Below are 14,423 nucleotides of genomic sequence, written 5' to 3' on the forward strand. Positions count from 1 at the left end.
TGGAAAGCAGGAAGTGAACAAATGTAACAGTTACTGATTGTAAAAGTACCAGATGGAGGGGTAGGATTTAATAAGCTTTGCTTCTTCCTACTCCTTTTGGACATGTGGAACTGTGAACTGATTATGGGATGCATTCAATTGTAATCTGATGCATAATCAAATGAAATAAAACCATTACCATTGCCAATATTATGATATCTTAATTTTGTTTTGTTTGTTTCTCATAATATTATACGCTATGTTACTAAAATAACATTATTGTTCCTCATAATATTACAGTTTATTCTTGTAAAATTTACTATTTTTCTCCTTAGAATGGGAAATTTTTTTGGTTCTCTTTTTTTGTTGTTTTTCTTGTTAAATTATATTTTTAGAATGTGCCACTAGCCAATAGAAAAACAGCCATGTGCTGCAACTGGCCCACATATTGGACACCCCTGCAATATGTCCTTTCTAATAAATGGTGTTTGATAATAATGATGCTCTAACATGGATTTTTCCAGCCCCGTATTTCTTCGGACAGTATGAAACATGGAGGCAGCATCGATTCCCCGTGTCAACCTTTTGCACACTTCCCTGTCCAAATAGCCAATCAGGATCCATTTAGGCCGCCGTGGCCTGGAACGGGAACTGACAGGCCCGGCTGTGGTGTTCTACACCACATGCGAGCCATGGAAGTTCTCAGCAGTCGGGCGATGAAATCCATACGGCGGTTTGCTCAGACATTGCTGATTAGCACGTGGCCGCCGCTGCAGACGTGCAGGACAAGCTTGTCAGCTTGAATTGTCTAACGGACAAAGAGGAAAGTCACCTCCATATTTAAGAGTTTTGATTCGTAAGCTAATTGATCAAATAATCAGAAACTGACATTTCTAACATAACAAAAAGCAGCGCTCCTAAATGTTAAATTTCTTGGCAGTGAGCACTGTTATTTTTTTTTTTTTCCATTATTTGTATTTATGCTATGTAAACTTGAGCCCTCGGGACTGCGGTTCTGCCACTAGATCACCTTTCAGGAGGCCCACAATTTCAGTGTTCTGCCTCCATGCTTGGGTGCTTTGATTTAAACAAACTGGCTCTGGGCTTTGTGAGGCCATTAAGGCCACAATCGTTGTTGAGGGGCCAATCAGACCGCTTTAGCGAGTAAGAGTTGGCCCGGGTATCGGTGCTAGAAATTGTCAAGTCTGTATAGCTGAAGCCTCAAATAAGCCGTTCTGGTGATATTACCTAAGCTGATGGATAGTATGGTCTCCTTTTGGATAGCATATCCATCAATGTGCTTTAATCCTCCTCTTCCATGCTGACGACATGCAGATGTATCGCTACATTAAACTCAGCTCCCAGCACAGGTCAACTGCCTGCCTGCCAAAAAAAAAAACAAAACACCCTGACATGTCAGCTGACGTACTCAAACAAAATATGACTGGATGTTTCACTTTTAACAGGAACCAAAAAAGAGGGAGCACATCACCCCAATTCTTGGCCTCCCTGCATTGGTAGGATTGATTTTAAGATTTTATTGTTTGTTTTTAAGGCGTTGAATGGGCTGGCCCCCCAAATACATCTCGGACCTCTTACAAATTTACTCTCCAGTGCGGTCACTGAGGTCCGAGGGCTGGCTACAACTTGTAGTGCCTAAGATGAGACTTAGACCAAGTAAAAAAAAAAAAAGGCCCCCCAACATCTAAAGTTTTAAGTCTCATCTTAAAACCCACTTTTATTTTTTGGCTTTTAAGCGAGACGTATGGTCCTCTGTGTCTTTTAGTTCTTTCTTTTTATTTTAATCGGTTTTATTTTTTATACTTTTATTGCTTTGCTTCTTGTTTTTAATATTGTAATATATATTTTATTTGATCTTTTAGTTTTGGATTAAATTCAATTTTTACCTTTATTTATTGTATTTTATTTTTACTTTTTATTTTACTAGTCTGTGCAGCACTTTGGAAACTCTGTTTATAAAATGTGCTATATAAATAAAGTGGAAAGTGGATAACTTAAAAGCAATTCAGAAAGATAAGAAGGCCCACAACCCCTAAGACATTTAAAAACTATTAAAAGAACCTTAAAATCAATCGAACCTTCATTCATTCATTCTTTTTCTACCGCTTTTCCTCACGATTTGGGGGTGCTGGAGCCTATCCCAGCTGTCTTGGGGTGAGAGGCGAGGTACACCCTGGACTGGTGGCCAACCAATCACAGGGCACATATAGACAAACAACCATTCACACTCACATTCATACCTATGGACAATTTGGAGTCGCCAATTAACCTAGCATGCATGTTGTTGGAATAATTTTACTTTATTTTAGTTTTATTGTGTGCGAGATTCATTGTTGTACGCCACCCCCCCCCCCCCTCCTAAGTGCACATTCATTCATTTTCTATCGCTTATCCTCACAAGGGTCATAGGTATGCTGGAGCCTATCCCAGCTGTCTTCAGGGCGAGAGGCGGGAAAGACCCTGGACTGGTGGCCAGCCAATCACAGGGCACATATAGACAAACAACCATTCACACTCACATTCATACCTATGGACAATTTGGAGTCGTTAATTAACCTAGCATGTTTTTGGAATGTGGGAGGAAACCGGAGTACCGGGAGAAAACCCACAGATGCACGGGGAGAACATGCAAACTCCACACAGAGATGGTCGAGGGTGGAATTGAACCCTAGTCTCCTAGCTCTGAGGTCTGCGCGCTAACCACTCGACCACTGTGCCGCCTTCAATCGAACCTTAAAATAAAAAATAAAAAATCACCCAAATTTTATATACTGTAAGGTGAGTTCACCCCCACCCTTGGCTGTTTGGCACATTCTTCTTCATTTTGCATCTCTCTCAGAGACAAAGTATGAGTCAGCGCTTTTTAACTATCGCTGAACACCACTAAAATGTTCCTGCCAGGAACGCCTTGGCTGCTGTTTGCTTTGCTGCCAACATAACACAACAGTCCCGTAAAAAACATGGACTAACATGCATTCCATTTGTTACCAGCTGAGGTCATTTGTGGCTATTTGGATTTTTAACTTAAGTATTACCTCAAAGTTAAAGACTCATTGTGCTCAGCAGACATGAACGTATACAGTAGCAGCTTTAGGATGACTTTCCACTCCAAAAAGCATCAGGCAAAGGGGCGCCTGTGTGGAAACACTCTAGCACATCCTCCGGGGGCCGTAGTTGTTTATTAAAAGTGAAAGCATGGCTGTTTCTGCACACTAACCGCAATCCATCCATCATGGCGTACAGCAAGTAACCAAATTAGCTTTCTTCCACCTCGGATTTGACAACATGGAGCACCCGGCTATGCTCACGGTGGATAAAAGTGTCCCAGGCCGGGGGCTGGTGTTTGATGCTGTACAGGCTACCGTGGAAACTCATCCTAAACGCGACATGCAACGCATCATGACTTTACCAACGGCCAATCAAATGCTCTCCATGGAAGCAATATAAGGAAACGAATAAGAGACCACTCCTCTTTTTCAAGACACTTTTTTTGGAAACAGATTTTTAAAGACAATTTTTAAAAAGACAATGCTAATTCAAGTTCTGACTATTGACTATTTAAAATTAGGGTTAGGGTTTCGGGCTTAGGCTTAGGGTTTCAGGCTTAGGCTTAGGGTTAAGGGTTAAGCCCATATATATAAAAATATATTATAAATCATGTCGTTTTGTGGTTGAATAGCGCCCATTATTAGTCCAATAATGTTAGGGTTAGGGTTTAGGGTTTAAGGTTCAGGATTTAGGGTTAGGTTTAGGATGAGAGTTACCCCTATATCTATAAAAATATATTATAAATCCTGCTGTTTTGTGGTTTAATACCACCAATTATTAGTCCAAAAAGGGTTAGGGTTAGGTTTTAGGGTTTAGGGTAAGGGTTTAGGGTTAGGGTTAGGGTTAGGGTTAAGGTTAAGGGCTTAGGGTTTAGGGTTAAGGGTAAACCCTATATATATAAAAATATATTATAAATCATGCTGTTTTGTGGTTGAATAGCGCCCATTATTAGTCCAAAAAGGGTTAGGTTTAGGGTTTAGGGTTTGGGGTTTAAGGTTAGGGTTAACCCAATATATATATATAAAAATATATTATAAATCCTGCTGTTTTGTGGTTGAATACCGCCAATTATTAGTCCAAAAAGGGTTAGGGTTTAGGGGTTAACCCTATGTAGATAAAAATATAATATAAATCATGCTGTTTTGTGGTTGAATACCACCAATTATTAGTCCAAAAAGGGTTCGGGTTTAAGGTCGAGGGTTAGGGTTAACTCTGCATATATATAAATATATTATAAATTATGCTGTTTTGTGGTTGAATACCGCTGATTATTAGTCCAAAAAGGGTTAGGGTTTAGGGTTAGGGTTAACCCTACATATATAAAAATATATTATAAATCATGCTGTTTTGTGGTTGAATAGTGCCCATTATTAGTCCTAAAATATGCATACAGAAAAGGAATGTTTGCCTAAATGAAAAACATTCAAGCACATGCATCTTCTTCTTGAACGTTCCGTATTCTGTGGAGGTCGGCGGAACAATGTTATTTTCATCTCGCATACTTGAACCTGTCGACGGGCTGATGATGTCGTCCGCGGTCCATTTGCAGCAGCCGATAGGACTTTGATTAGCGCAGTAAATCTCCTCATGTTTGTCCCCTGAAGTAAAACGGCGTCTTTGGAATCTCCACATGCGTGCAGACTGGTCTTACCTCAGTTTTTGGTATGAGTGAAATCATTATTGGTAGAATGTAATAAAAAAAACGGATATCATATCTTTCAGTTATTTGATAGATGTTCAATCATCATTATACTAAAATTATTACAACGGTTAATTGGTTCCAGACCCGACTATAATCAATTAATTTGTAGGATTCAATGTTAATAAACGGAATAACTAATTTATGACTTTCTAAATAAGTTTTTAACACTAATAGAGCCCTGTAGAGATGAATAACACCCCTATAGTCACATTTACTTTGTTTACATCACATTAAGCGCATCTCTTATGCGGCACGAACTCAAGATAGCCGCTGGCTAGCGAGCTAACGTCTTTTTCTGAACTTTAGAAGCCAAAAACTTACCACTTCCACACAGAATGGAAGGATAACTTTTTCACTCTCTTATATGGGACATGCCAAGGCTGACTTCATGCAGTGGTAGTGACCAGAATACTACATTATTAGTAGTATTTTGGACGAGTGGTTAGCGCGCAGACCTCACAGCGAGTAGACCAGGGTTCAATTCCACCCTCGGCCATCTCTGTGTGGAGTTTGCATGTTCTCCCCGTGCATGTGTGGGTTTTCTCCGGGTACTCCGGTTTCCTCCCACATTCCAAAAACATGCTAGGTTAATTGGCGACTCCAAATTGTCCATAGGTATGAATGTGAGTGTGAATGGTTGTTTGTCTATATGTGCCCTGTGATTGGCTGGCCACCAGTCCAGGGTGTACCCCGACTCTCACCCAAAGACAGCTGGGATAGGCTCCAGCACCCCCCACGACCCTTGTGAGGATAAGCGGTAGAAAATGAATGAACGTGCACTTGGGGGGGGGGGGGGGGGACGTACAACAATGAATCTCGCACACAATAAAACTAAAATAAAGTAAAATTATTCCAACAACATGCATGCTAGGTTAATTGGTGACTCCAAATTGTCCATAGGTATGAATGTGAGTGTGAATGGTTGTTTGTCTATAATGTGCCCTGTGATTGGCTGGCCACAAGTCCAGGGTGAACACCGACTCTCACCCAAAGACAGTTGGGATAGGGTCCAGCACCCCCCGCGACCCTTGTGAGCATAAGCGGTAGAAAATGAATGAATGAATGACCAGTCGTGACAAAAAACGAGGTTCCACTGTATTTGGTTCCGTCTCACCCTTTATTAGGAACATAAAGGATGAAGCAAAACAATTTGTGGTGATGAAAATGATTCCAAAACAAAGTTGGTGTTTTGATTTGGTACAATGCCCGTGTGGTATGTTCTCTTATCAGTACTTTCCGTGACCTTGGGAGATATCAACTAAGGACTTGAGAGACATTATCAAAATAAAGACAAAGTCCCTTCAAGACTACACTGCATGAACATAAATAGTCATCAGTAGTAGACGCCATGCAGCACTGCAGTACGACCCACCCAGCAACGGTTAAGCCCGGTCTCCCTCCTGCATGCACGCTCATGGAAAGTAACATCTCAACATGCATTGGACTGTTGTTCAGACCGCTGTTCCCCAGGAAGTCCACCGACCTAAGTGCTCAGCTGGTAAACAAATCCGGGTTTATTAAATACACACTTGTCACTCTCCACTAGCCATGCGTGGCCAAATTTATTTTGACAAAAGTTGCCCCGCTAGACTTAAGTGTCCCAGGCTGACGCCAACAGATAAATAAGCCCCCAATTAGGAACTGGATTGAATTTAGCCAAAGTATGCTTTTAGAACAGAAGATTTCTCCCTATCCACGTGGCCTATCTAAGGTCAATAAACAGTCAATGAGTGACACATCTAATTGCTTAATCCAATTGTATCACAAAAGTCCCACTACTGTACGCTGGAGCCAAGCATTCAGCCAAAGTGTGACACAATATGTTTGTTTATGCAGGAACGGACTAATGAAACAAACAGGAAGAACAACAATTTACCCTACAAAACATATAGCAGCAATCAGAAATACAGGAAGGGCTTTCTCAGGGCATTAAATCCATCTCAGAATATTGTCAATTTGTAATGGAAATAGTTTTATTTCATTTGAACATGCATCAGATTACAATTGAATGCATCCCATAATCAGTTCACAGTTCCACATGTCCAAAAGGAGTAGGAAGAAGCAAATCTTATTAAATCCTACCCCTCCATCTGGTACTTTTACAATCAATAACTGTTACATTTGTTCACTTCCTGCTTTCCATAATACAGTTTAAGGGTTTTTTTTTTTATTTTTAAATTTTGTAATTTTTTGTCCCGTACCGATGTACGAGGTGATATGACCATCCAATGACGTAATGGGTACCATAGTAAGTGTCAATATAGTGATATATATAGCACATCATGACTGGTTCAAGACTCTTCATCCTTGTATTTAGTTGTTGTTGTCTTTCTATTTTAACATGTAAAGCACTTTGTGCTACATTCTATGTATGTAAAGTGCTCTACAAATAAAGTGTGATTGATTGACTTTATGGTAATGGTTTAATTTCATTTGAACATGCATCAGATTACAATTGAATGCATCACATAATCAGTTCACAGTTCCACATGTCCAAAAGGAGTAGGAAGAAGCAAAGCTTATTAAATCCTACCCCTCCATCTGGTACTTACATTTGTTCACTTCCTGCTTTCCATAATACAGTTTAAGTTTTTTTTTGTTTTTTTTTTAAATAATGTACCTCGTACCGAAGTACGAGGTGATATGACCATCCAATGACATAATGTGTACCATAGTAAGTGTCAATATAGTGATATATATAGCACATCATGACTGGTTCAAGACTCTTCATCCTTGTATTTAGCAAACATCAACTGCTTGTATTGTTTCTTGAATTGGCTCATCGTTGTGCATTGTTTGAGTTCCTTACTCAATCCATTCCATAGTTTGATTCCACATACTGAAATGCTATGGCTTTTTAACGTAGTCCTAACATATAAGTGTTTCGAATGTAGTTCTTCTCTGAGATCATATTTCTCCTCTCTTATAGAAAAGTATTGGATGACATTTTTAGAAAATTGGTTATTTTTAGCCTTATGCATTATTTTAGCTGTTTGAAGATTAAATCAGATTTTTTTTGGATTAAAGTAGGAATTTTAATGATTGAAATGAACTATAAAAATACAAGCAGTCCTTGTGTGAGTCAAGCAACAAGTTAGCATTATGTCGTGGAGATCTGTGTGTGTGTGTGTTTGGTCTTTTGTTGGACAACACTGACTCGACTTTCCAGGCGGAACTCAATAATTAATTAAGTATTCTTTTATACCTCGCCCCCTCTTTCTTTCCTATTGCTGTTCCCGCTTTCAATTTTGTCTGCAATCAACTTTTAACATCTCCTTTTTCTTCCCTCATGTGGGCTGAGATATTAGCATAAGAACAGAGCGAGGCACAAAGACCCTGTGGGCATGTGACAGTCGTGGGATGGGGGCACGTCCAGAGAGAGAGAGAGAGAGGACGAGAGAGAGAGGGAGAGAGAGAGAGAGACTGCCCATGCTAATATCTGCAGCTGGGCCTTTGGTTTTGTTCCCTTTGCAGCTGGGCTGGATGAGAGCGCCTGGATTCCAACACACCCCCGTCGGCATAAATCTCGCTATGCTTGAGACCTGCAAAACCCAGCCAACAATGCCAGCGGGTCTTTCTATGCCAAGTCTGGGCCGGGTATGCACAAAACACGCTCACGCGTTCACAACTTGGACTGTTTGTAGCAAATACGAGCTTTTTTGCTGTCCCGTGGGATGCATATATTTGTCATTTATCATGTGTCGTAGTTGAGGCTAATGAAAAACTCAGACGGTGCTAATTAAATCCTTTCAGTCACGCTGGCATTGTGTGTCAGAGAGAGCCAGACAAGGTTGTCATGTGCAAGGGTCAACTCCGGGACTCATTTTCATCAACCAAATAACAACACAGTCTCCTTTACAGACTTCAGAAAATATAATCATATCAAGACAAATAAGAATTATATCGTCTTTATCGTTTCACAGTCGCAGTTAATTGGTTTCAGACCCCACCGTGATAGACCAATCTCCACCAAGTAAGATTCCTTACTTCGAAATTGAATAATCTGGTAGTTAATGCATAGAAAATCTTTTTACAATCTTCTACAAACAGTTTTTAACATTATTAGAGCCCTCTGGACATGTAATAACACCCCTATAGTCATCTTAACAAAACAGAAAATATAACATAACACATAAATAAGACTTGGGGCTGCACGGTGGGTGAGTGGTTAGCACGCAGGCCTCACAGCTAGGAGACACAAGTTCAATCCCACCCTCGGCCATCTCTGTATGGAGTTTGCATGTTTCCTCCGACATTCCAAAAACATGCTAGGTTAATTTAGCGACTCCAAATTGTCCATAGGTATGAATGTGAGTGTGAATGGTTGTTTGTCTATATGTGCCCTGTGATTGGCTGGCCACCAGTCCAGGGTGTATCCCGCCTCTCTCCCCAAGACAGCTAGGATAGGCTCCAGCATATCCATGACCCTCGTGAGGATAAGCGGTAGAGAATGAATGAATGAATGAGCACTTGAGGAAGGGGACATACGACAATGAATCTTGCACACAATAAAACTAAAATAAAGTAAAATTATTCCAACAACATGCATGCTAGGTTAATTGGTGACTCCAAATTGTCCATAGGTATGAATGTGAGTGTGAAGTATGAATGTGAGTGTGAATGGTTGTTTGTCTATATGTGCCCTGTGATTGGTTGGCCACCAGTCCAGGGTGTACCTCGCCTCTTGCCCCAAAGATAGCTGGGATAGGCTCCAGCACCCCCGCGACCCTTGTGAGGATAAGCGGTAGAAAATGAATGAATGAATGAATAAGACTTGTGCTAGTGTTCCAATGCTAGGGGAAGTGGGAGGTGTGGGGGAGGGGCAGGAAATGACCTTTAGTTTTGTATTGGCCAATATAGTCAAGGCATTATTATTACACACACACACACACACAATACTGCAACTTGTTTGATGATGATACTAAATTAAATACGCGTACCCAGGCCTTTTGTCTTTATCGCTGCCTCAGAATATATCACAATTTTGTATGAAGAAATTATGGTTGTTTTGTGGTGGACTGTGATCTATTATTAGTCAAACCATATTGAAATACGGGCGGCACGGCGGTCGAGACCAGGGTTCAATCCCACCCTCGGCCATCTCTGTGTGGAGTTTGCATGTTCTCCCCGTGCATGCGTGGGTTTTCTCTGGGTACTCCGGTTTCCTCCCACATTCCAAAAACATGCTAGGTTAATTGGCGACTCCAAATTGTCCATAGGTATGAATGTGAGTGTGAATGGTTGTTTGTCTATATGTGCCCTGTGATTGGCTGGCCACCAGTCCAGGGTGTACCCTGCCTCTGACCCGAAGACAGCTGGGATAGGCTCCAGCACCCCCGCGACCCTCATGAGGAAAAGCGGTAGAAAATGAATGAATGAATGAATATTGAAATACAAGCGGTAAGTAGTATTCTGGTCACTAGGTGGCAGTAATGACAGAAAAGATGGAAAAAACCATATCCCCTACATAATAGAGTGCAAAAAAGTTCTCCTCCCATTCCGTGTGGAAGTGGTACATGGCTTCTTAAGTTAAGAAATACATTTGAGGCTAATTGGTTAGCTTGGTAGCTTTCTACCTAGCACCTGTCTCAAGTCGCTACAGCATCTAACTTGTCAACAAATATTTTATTTTTATGCTGATATCGGCCTGATAATTATCAGTACCAAAAATTATCAGACCTCCCTACTCATTTCTACATGGCTTCCACTTCCTGGCAAGAAAGTCAGTGTTACGATTAGCATTGAAAGAACCATTGCAACTAAAAAGCGGTGCCTTATGTGCATCCACAGACACACCAACTCGCCCCGACAACATTTGTCTCTTCAGCTTTTAACGCCGTCATTAATAAAGCCATAAAGAGCTCTTTATGTCACTTTCGGGAGTCAACTTTGACGAGATGAATGCGCGTGCTGAGCCTTGAATGCAACGCAGCTGGGCGCGAGCCGGGCGACTGGGGACTGCGGGTACCAAGGGCACCAATTCCCCGTGGCAGAAAAGGGCATCTTTGTTTAGCCCAGGTGCTCTGTGGATGCACGGCCCTCACATCCTGCATCAGCTCATTCATTATGCATGAGGCGTTACGTTTGAAATCATGAGCTTCCTGTCAAAAGCTAGAAAAGACCCGCCTGGCCTTGGTTGCTCCAGAGGGAGAATAGAAGGGGAACACTTTGAAAGCAATGAAAAGACTTGACGTGGCGGCCATTGTAGCGCAGGCGAGCACTGGAAACGCATCACGGAGACACAAACGGATACCTGCCGCCTGTGTAATATCGTTTCTTCGACGCCGAGCCGTACATCCTGTTAAATTTGTCCAACTGTCAAGCAAAAAAAAAAAAAGGCTCCCATGAGAAGAAGCGATTACAGGAGGATTACAATAATCTATGGGAGGAAGCGTAACCTCCCTCCCGCCTTTGTGACTCAGCAAGTACAATTAAGCCATTTTGTTTCACTGCGTGACTCTTCATTTGCATTATCTAGACCGGCTCTCAGACTGGGCTCCCCCTTAGGTTCTCATCAGTGCTCTGGTTGGTTCCCTTGGAAACAGCTCAGTCTCCCGGAGTCCCGGGTCAGAGGGGTCAATGCCTAATGATGTGATCAGACTACTGGAGTTACGTACGGATCCTGACGCCGCTTCTCTCTTAGATTTTTTTTGGGTCGTAGCGGTTTCATGACTTGCACGGTCAATCAATCATTATGCGGGTTCGAGACAACTAGCCCCGAAAAACACCGGGGTGCAAGACCTCAAACAGGGGGCATAGCCCGCAGTCACTTGGACCCGTTTTTTGAACAATTGTCCCACGCTGGGGGGCACCGCAGGTGGGCACATTAACCATTAAAGAGAAGTTTCTGAGGATGGAGAGCCGTCTTTCGGCTTCTGCGGGGCTTGAAATGATCAGTGAGGGGAATTTGACACAGCTGGGGGTCGACGGGATTTGTAGAGTGAGACCCCCCCCCCCCCCCCGCACCCCCTTATCAGGGCTTACAAGGATGAAACCGTATAGCTGCTTAAGCAAATCCCTGAGTTGTGATCCTGCTCAGAACTGACAGTGCAAAATACTCATAAGAGCAGTCAAACAGCAACAAAAGTACTACAAAAGTACTACAGTACATCTCACAGTTCAAGCATCATCATGTGGGACGGCAACGATCCTTAGGGGACTTATGATAAAATTGACAGTAATATGTGTCCCACAGCTTTTTACATAGTGAAAAATGAATGAATGAACTTTGCCACCGATATTTTATTGGTTGTTGTTTAGTTTTTTTCTCATAATATTAAAAAAAAACACATTTCCCTCCATTATTTGTTTTAATATTTTGATTTTATTCTTAACACTGATTTTCCCATGTTTTTATTTTTACATTTATATTTATATTTTTTATTTTATTTTAATATTCTAATATATTTATATATTTTATATTGAAATATAATTCCTTTTTAAATGATATTTTTAGAACATGTTGTGGCTCCAGCATACCCTGCGACCTTCGTGAGGATAAGCAGTAGAAAATGAATGAATGAATGAATAAATGAATTTCCCTCCATGACTTTTTTAATATTTTGACTTTATTCTAACACTGACTTTTCCATATTTTCTGTTTTTATTTCCTTTTTAAATGATATTTTTAGAACATGTTGTGGCTCCAGCATACCCCGCGACTCTCGTGAGGATAAGCGGTAGAAAATGAATGAATTTTTTAATATTTTGATTTTATTCTTAACACTGATTTTTCCATATTTTCTGTTTTTAATTCCTTTTTAAATGATATTTTTAGAACATGTTGTGGCTCTAGCACCCCCCACAACCCTCATGAGGATAAGCGGTAGAAAATGAATGAATGAATGAATGAATTTCTCACCATGATTTTGATTTTATTCTTAACACTGATTTTTTCCATATTTTCAGTTTTTATTTCCTTTTTAAATAATATTTTTAGAACATGTTTTGTCACCAGCATACCCGCGGCCTTGGTGAGGATAAACGGCAAAGAATATATATACATATTTTTGAAAAACCATGTCAGAGTAAAGCCGCTTGAAGAGTGACGTGTCGAGGCCGTATTTCAACATTAAGGGAACGCCTACACAGTCTAAATACTGACATCCAAAAGTCCAAACAGCCTTTTAGTTAGCAGTATTGTGCAAGAAAGTGCACTGCATTGGACTGTGCCAGTGTACCTAATAAAGTGTATACACAAGTGTCTATTCTAACTAGCCAAGCTTTGCATAACCTCAACGTTGTGGTCGGGAAGCCTTATCCATTTCGCCGTTTGTGTGGGGGGGCAGCCATGATATATTGGCTAGTGATGAAAGCTTGCATATACCACCCACTGTTAGATTTAATCATACGCTGCTCGTGCCACAGGCATCAGGCGCTGGAAAATTCTCTTTGTTTACGCTTTTTAAGATAAATAGTTTTCACCTTCCAAACAATAAACAGGAATGTAGCAAAAAAATACAAATAAACGACCACACAGAAACAAAAAGTAAACATTGAAGAAATAGCGTACAGGTTTTCCATGATGCTACCCTGATAACATATTGGAAATATTATCGGTGTAAAATAATACTTGTGACATGTCATTGGCACATTCCAGTACGAGAGACAGGATGAGGCTGGTTTTGGGAGCCTGCTGTGGCCGTGGCTGTGTCCCCGTCCCGCATTAAAAGAGCGCCATCCCCGTAGGCCACATATCCAGTCATAAGACCCAAAAAGAATGGCATCAGTCACACTTTAATGGATCCTGGATTACGGTGCCCAAGGCTGGGTGGCTTGTCTCTGTGTAGTCTAGCCCTGCATACGTCTTCTTCTTCTTCTTCTCTTGTGACCTCTTACTTAGTATTTATGCCTGTGGGCGACACAACAGCATGGGGGCGACACGCCTGCTGGGCCGTGCTACTTATTGGCATCAATTTGGTCAAATTAGCAACAAATCTGAACTCTTGTTCTTTGAAATGGCCCCTAATCACACTGAGAGCGCGGAGGATCCAGTTGGGAGATTTTAGGAGATGAAACATTCATGCGTCTCCTGCATGGGGGAGAGGAAGTCAGCACCTTTTCAAATATGACCACTGTGTTTTATGTCGCACATAATCAACACAGTGTTAAATTACGGCATTGTTTTCCTCACTAATTCCCTCAATATACTGTACATTATACTACTTCCATACATTATGCTTGTACGCATTTAATGCATGCATTTAACTAATAAAATAAAACACGCATGAAATAAATATTGATACACAAACAAATATGTAGCTGCAATGGTGCCATGATATTATTATTAATAATATAACTAATAATAATAATAACTAATAATTACTTTTTATTAAAAACAAAAATAAAGTTGACAAAATAAAAATATTGACAGTAGTAGTATAACATTATTATTATTATTATATAATTATAAAAAAAATAATTATAAATATATAATAATATAATAATATAATAATAATAATAATAATGTTATACTAATGTTATACTAATGTTATACTACTGTTATATTACTATTATACTAATGTTATACTACTGTTATATTACTGTTACTACTGTTATTATATAATAATATAATAATAATAATGTTATACTATTGTTATACTAATGTTATACTACTGTTATATTACTATTATACTAATGTTTTATTACTGTTATATTACTGTTACTACTGTTA

The sequence above is a fragment of the Doryrhamphus excisus genome, chromosome 15, assembly GCF_030265055.1.
Source record: "Doryrhamphus excisus isolate RoL2022-K1 chromosome 15, RoL_Dexc_1.0, whole genome shotgun sequence".
Taxonomy (NCBI): Eukaryota; Metazoa; Chordata; class Actinopteri; order Syngnathiformes; family Syngnathidae; genus Doryrhamphus; species Doryrhamphus excisus.